The sequence below is a fragment of the Echinops telfairi genome, unplaced genomic scaffold (assembly GCF_000313985.2).
Source record: "Echinops telfairi isolate 266 unplaced genomic scaffold, ASM31398v2 ScPeMD7_7424;HRSCAF=8462, whole genome shotgun sequence".
Classification (NCBI taxonomy): domain Eukaryota; kingdom Metazoa; phylum Chordata; class Mammalia; order Afrosoricida; family Tenrecidae; genus Echinops; species Echinops telfairi.
Window position 1 is genome coordinate 16,883,518 of NW_022111324.1, and position 6,489 is coordinate 16,890,006.

The following is a 6,489-nucleotide window of genomic DNA, read 5'->3' on the forward strand; positions in this document are numbered from 1 at the left end:
GTCTGATTAATCTGCAAGTGGATGTCAAGCCTGACCACCAAGCAAGTGTGATTGGGTTTATTGTGGAAAATTGACCTTCAAACTGTGGATTCTTCCTAAAATTCAGGCCATGGAAATGACAGCAACTCACGTGGCCTTCAGACAACTTCATTTATATCTACTTTTAAACTTTGCAAAATGGTAATGACGTATCTGTTACTAAACAGAACTTCTTGCCATTTCAGTTGTTCGTAACCACGTGTGTCTGGAGCAGAAGTGCTCCCACTGGACTTTCTTGGCTGTAACCTTTGAAGACTTTTCAACCATGACTTTTTCTCTCCTTCTGCTCCTGGGTGGATTTGAAACAAAGTGTTTGCACCATCTAGGGACCTTGTATAGAATTTTCCCCCTCTCCGGAATCTAGTTCATTTTTGGTTTTTTGCCATAGAGACATTCAAAATGCGACCGTCTTTCCACAAGGAACTGAGTGTTCAATAAATAGCCAGCTGAATTATCTGACTCTAGAGAGCTATATAAATCAATGTAGAATCCCTGCTTAATCCATTATTTATGCATAGTTGCAAGTATCTTATCCTCTTTTCCTTCCTTTTGAAATTCCAGGTGGTGCTCCCTGTTCAGTAATGATGGACTTACCTTGATTTCCCACAAGTCATCTCATAACTCAGCGTTTTGATAAATTCATCATCATAGCTCACTTTATGAATTATGTATTCTATTAAATTCTATATTCTATCAATGGCAAAAAATAGACATAGAACATCAACTTCATTCCTTTTGGGTTCTGCTCCATCCTTAGAATAAATGGTGAGACTATAATGTAGAAAGGGAGATAAAGGGCATCTTCCTGCGGTCACTGTAGGAATTGGATATGGCTGCAGTGTTGCCTTAGGAGTAATGGCTATTGCTTCAGTAATTGGTCATTATCACCAGCTCTGCACTAGGAACTTCTGAAGAATTTTAATGATTGTAAACCCTCACTCTAAAATAAATAGGTAAATAGAAATCTAATTGGAATGCTAGAATCATAATCTGTTTGAAAAACACCTGGTAAAATACTCAGGGTCTAGTGTCTCCTGCTCTATTACACTATTGCATTTCCTAGATGGAAATGGAGCCAGGAGATGGTGCATGGAAGAGCATCCATTATGTCTCTGCTAGAGAAGCTGGCTCCTCCACCCCCGACAGTGCGCTGCTTCTTCTTTTTGTATTCTGCTTTATGTGGTTCTGAAAGTTAGAAGTTCTACAAAGGCAAAAACATAGATTAATAAAAGAATTTGTTTTGTTTTTGTTTGTTCATATTGGGGTGATTCTCTGAGGTGTTATGTCATTGGAGGTCACCCTCATAGATTGTTACATGTTTTTCTGTGTTTTGGTGTATGAAACCCAGGACTGATCAAGACAGCAAGTAGAATAAGGGTTTCTGGTGGGGGGGAAGCGGGGGAACAGGGCTGGTGGTAGAGTAAAAGGGAGACAAGGTCAAGGAGTCCAGGAAGAAAAAGAACATTGGGAAACTGATTGTGGTAGCAATTGTACAATTCTGCTTGATGTGATTGAACTATGGGATGATATATGTGTTAACTCCCAATTAATAATAAAATTTTTTTAAGAAAAAAATGTATCTCAAAAAAAAGTGTATCTCATTTTTGTGAAAAGGTTACATTAGGAAAACAATCTTATACTTGATGTGTGTATAAACATATAAAACATCCTTTAATTCTTGAAAAGACTCAGTATATTAATCCAATCACTTTGCTCCTTGTCTGGACCAGTGGCGGAGCAAGTCAACTGGCCTGCAGCTGATGGATGATCTGCAAACTGGAGCTTGTTGTCTAGGAGAGGCTGTGATTTGCAGGTGATTAGTCAAGTCCCTTTTGACAGCTCTTTCCGGTCCTTGAGCTGCTTCTCCTGATCTATGTTGGTCTATTTTGAGAGTTGAAGTTTCAATTATTTCCTTTCCCTTTTTTTAATATGTGAAAAAGTTTTTGGTGTTAAAGTAATAAATGCTTATGAGGTAGAAACTATGAAAATATATTGTAATATTAAATGCATTGCAATGAGAGGAACTACATCCAAGTAAAACTTTAAATTTTGTTTAACTTTTTCTTGTGAATTAAGTGAAGGCTTACAGCATAGATCATCAAGTTTACATTCAACAGTACATACACGTGTTGTTCCAATTCATGCAGTGCAATCCCTTCAGTGTACCATCACTTATCCTTTTCCCTGTTTTTCCATTACTCCCTCTTTTTAACCCTTTGAACTTTGTCCTTTGGTAAATGCTGCTCTTTTGATTTTAAATGGAAGATTTTTCTAACAACGTGAGCTCAGTTCCAAAACTGAAGGGTAGCAAGGGTCCCCATATTCCTAGCTGAGCAGTTATACTGATCTCTTTTATGATTTTGAGGTTTGTTCCACATTTTCTTCCCATGTGATCTAGGATCATCTAATGTGGCCCTTTTCAGGACAATTGGCAGTCATCGCTGAGCACCGGCTAATTCTTCTGGTCTCAGCACTGTAGAGATTGATATTTGTGTGGGGATTAGTCTATAGGACTAGTTGTTTCCATGTGTCATTCACTTTTCATCTTTCCGATGAATAAGGAGAAACCAGTAGTTGCACTTTGATGGCTACTCAGGAGCTGTTAAGACCCCAGTGACTATAGTAGCATATAGAACACTGACTTTGTGGACTGAACTATGCCAATTGACTTCAGTGTCCCCCAAACTATGGCCATGAGCCCACAGGCTCAGCAACTCATTTTCTCAAGGTCTTTAGTTGTGTCTAAAAATGTTTTCCTAATTTTGCCCCTTGCTTGCTCTACTATATTCACAGGTACAATTGCTGCGAAGGTAAATATACATATACAAATATTCTCTGTCAAATCTACATATGATTGTAGATATACTCCCACGCTCCCTTCTATATTTGTTCAGCCTACATGTGTATTCAAGCATTTATTTGTAGATCACCCCTGTGGAAGGAATGCCTGAAACGAATATTTACCTCTGTGACCTTTCACTCTTGCAAACTTCCCCATGCCCTGCTTCACTTCCATCATTACAGCTTTTTAAATGTTTTGGAGTGTTCTTACATATGGCAAAAATGTATATATGTGTATACCTACACAGAGCTTATGAATAGTTCTTAATCCTTGTTAAATATGTTAAAACAGTTATAAGCATATGGTTTATTTGAGAAAGAAGAGCTTAAATATCATTTAGATAAACAATATTTAAAAGAGTCCTTAGCTCTACCACAAAAAGATTTCTGATTATATATACTTTGAAAGCTAAATTAAGATTTTAAGTAATGTATTCACTGCATTATATGTACATATAGTGTATTCAAATACAATATGTAGTTATTTATGAAATATATATTTAGCTTTGAATCCTGACTTTTTGCTTAATACTTTATCATAAGTATTTCATGTCATCAAAAATTTTAGCAATCCTCATCACATAAAATTTAATCTTATGAAAAATAAAAATTATTTTAAATTTTACGTTGATTTTCCTGTTATCAACAATTATGGTTATTTCCATTAATTGCCTTTTAGTGAACATCATGAACTAAATCTTTGTCAGGGTACCTGCCCTAACACATCATCACAGGTCCGATAGGTGCAATTGTACAATGATAATAAATAAAGATTATAGTAAAGTCATAGAGAGCATGAGAGATAGAAGGGAGATTAAAATAATGGAGTCAGACACATTTCATGGTAGCATGCTCACCTCAACCTCACTTGGTGGTCCACGTGGAGAGAGAGAGATATTTATTGCTAACCAAGGCTTTTATATTCTCTAGGGACATGCAAGCCCCCTAATTACAGGTGAAGACATACGTCACAGGAAGGGGTTGTGCTATAGGTAATACAGTAATGGTAGGGGGTGATCTAGGGGTATCCACTCAATAGGAAGAGGAGGGATTGGGGGTATAAATGTGGCAAGATGGGTGGATCCTATATACAGGATGGTGGCCTAACTTTGGATGTCACAGAGCCGGTTTGACCTGTTCTCTGGCTCACTATAGAAACCATTATCAGTAGGGTATAAACCCCACCTACAGAGACCAAACTAATGGTCTCAAGCCTTTAGGGAGAAGTATCCCATTCTCCTTAACAGCAGGGAGTGGGCCCTACCTGTGTGACCAGACAGTCATCTGGCAACTGACTGCCTTCAGGGAGGATGTCTTTAAGTATCTGACCACCCACCATATTCTGCCAAATAGCCTCTAATGTTTGACATATTTTTGGAGGAGACAAAGCTGGGAAAAAGACTTTATAGTCCCACAAATCTTTATAAATATTTCTGATTATTTCCTTAGGATAGACCCTGTAGATGTTGATTCACTAAATTCATAATTTTGATTCATGTAGAAACAAAGGTGAGCATATTTTTTAAGTGTTTGATTCAGCTTGATGCTTCACTTTTAGCGAGTTTATGGATGTTTCCATTTCCACTAATATTACTCATTGGATCATAGCCAACACTGAGATAATTTTAAAAGAATACTTGTCTACTGGATATATTGCTATATTTAATAAATCTTGATCAATTGGAGTTTATATATCTCTGATTATCAGTGATGATAAGTATGTTGCTTATGTATTAAGTTTTTTATTTGATGCCTATGAATTGACTGCATAAGACATTCATATACCTTTTTCAGTTGACATTAGATTACTTTATTTTGGTTTTTGAAGGCCTCGTTTGATTTTTTTTTTTAGCCTTGTTTGATTTTAGGGTGTTTACATTTTTTTAAATCTTGTCAATATGAGAGGACTTCAAAAAGTTCATGAAATAATTGAATTAAAAGATAATGGAATTTTTCGTGAACTTTTGGAAACCCTTCATATTTGACACTATTTACTATCTGTCTTTACATTTTTTTATTAAAAAGCCTCAAATATAAAGTACATTAGTAAAAACCATAGTTTATAACAATTATGAATAGTCACTTTTACTTCATTTGTATCTCTCTTCCTCATTTTCCTGATCTCAACCCTGAGTTCATGTGAATGTCCTTAAACTTAATGACCTCAGGGCCTCACTTGCCACACCATAGTCCTAGCTCTGCCTCATCTCTTTCCTAACCCTCTGAACTCTGTCTTTGGGTAAGTGCTGCCCTTTTGATTTTAAATGGCTGAGTATTCTAACACCCATGTGAATTCACTGAGCCCTAGCCAGAATGGTCTCTTGGCTTGTTCTGTAATGTGCAAAGTATGCTCTCACCAAGATACTTTAATTTTACTTAGAACAGTCTTCCTCCATATAGCCACAAACACCTTCCGTCATCTCGTTTCATCTCCTCCCCACCCCCTCAAATGTCATATTCTCTGCGTACCTTCTCTTGACCGCATGATGAAAGCCACCTCTGCCCTCCCCTTCCCCTGCTCCACTTTTCCTCTGCTGCATAGGGTTATCTTATTCCATGCTCATTTTCAATCTCCCATCTCCACTCATCTAGAAATAAGATCCCCAGAATGTAGGGGATTTTTGTCTGATTTGACCATTTTATACTGCCAGAGGCTAAGAATAAGCTTTGGAACATAGTAGACACTTATAATAAAATTAAATTCTATCTGTATCAGGAACTTCAAAGTAGAAATGAAACTATTAAAGCACTGAAACTAAACTAGGAGAATTTAAAAATAATCTTATAGGAGAAAAGGTCTTTCTAAGAATGGCATACCATCTAAAACCCATTAAAAATTTTAAAAAATCACATAAATAAGATTCTGCCTGGCAAAAAAAATAAACCAAACCAAACAACAAACACCTTAAGCAAGGTCAAAGACAAATCAAAATATGGGGAAAATTTGCAACTCATATAAAAAAACAAATGTGAATTTCACTAATACATATCAAGAGTTCCAACAAATTAATAAGAAAGCCCCAACGATTCTATCTGTTTGGCTGTGCTTTGGCTGGAAATGACAGGAAATTTGACTGCAGTTACTTATCAGGGCTTTTCTCACACAATATAAAGTTTGGCATTATGTGCCTGATGATAGAATGTCAATAGCTTAGTGCTATCGGGCCCATGTCTGGTTTGGCCTTTACCTCATGGTCATAAAATAACTGCTGCAAGTCCAGTGCTCTTGTCTGAAGGTAAGGCAAGAACATGGAAATGGGGAAAGGAGCAGCTCCCGAATGGAGAAAATAAAAGCTCTACCAGGAGCCTCACAGCAAATTACCACTTACATCGCGAAGGCTCAGATACTCTCCCAAGACCATTACTGGCTAGAAGGCGAAAGAAACGCAGTCAGCCAACAAATGGAATTCATCCTATTGGGTATTCAATGACTCTACACGATCTTTATCCTTCTTCACAACACATAGTCATCTGTTCCCCAAGTTAAACCATATTTCAAATGACTTTGTTTTCCAAACGGAAATTCAGGATTTCTGAATCATAAACAGTTCTTTCCATTAGGCCCCACTTACCTCCAAAAGTTCAACCACCTATGTGTGTATGGATTGC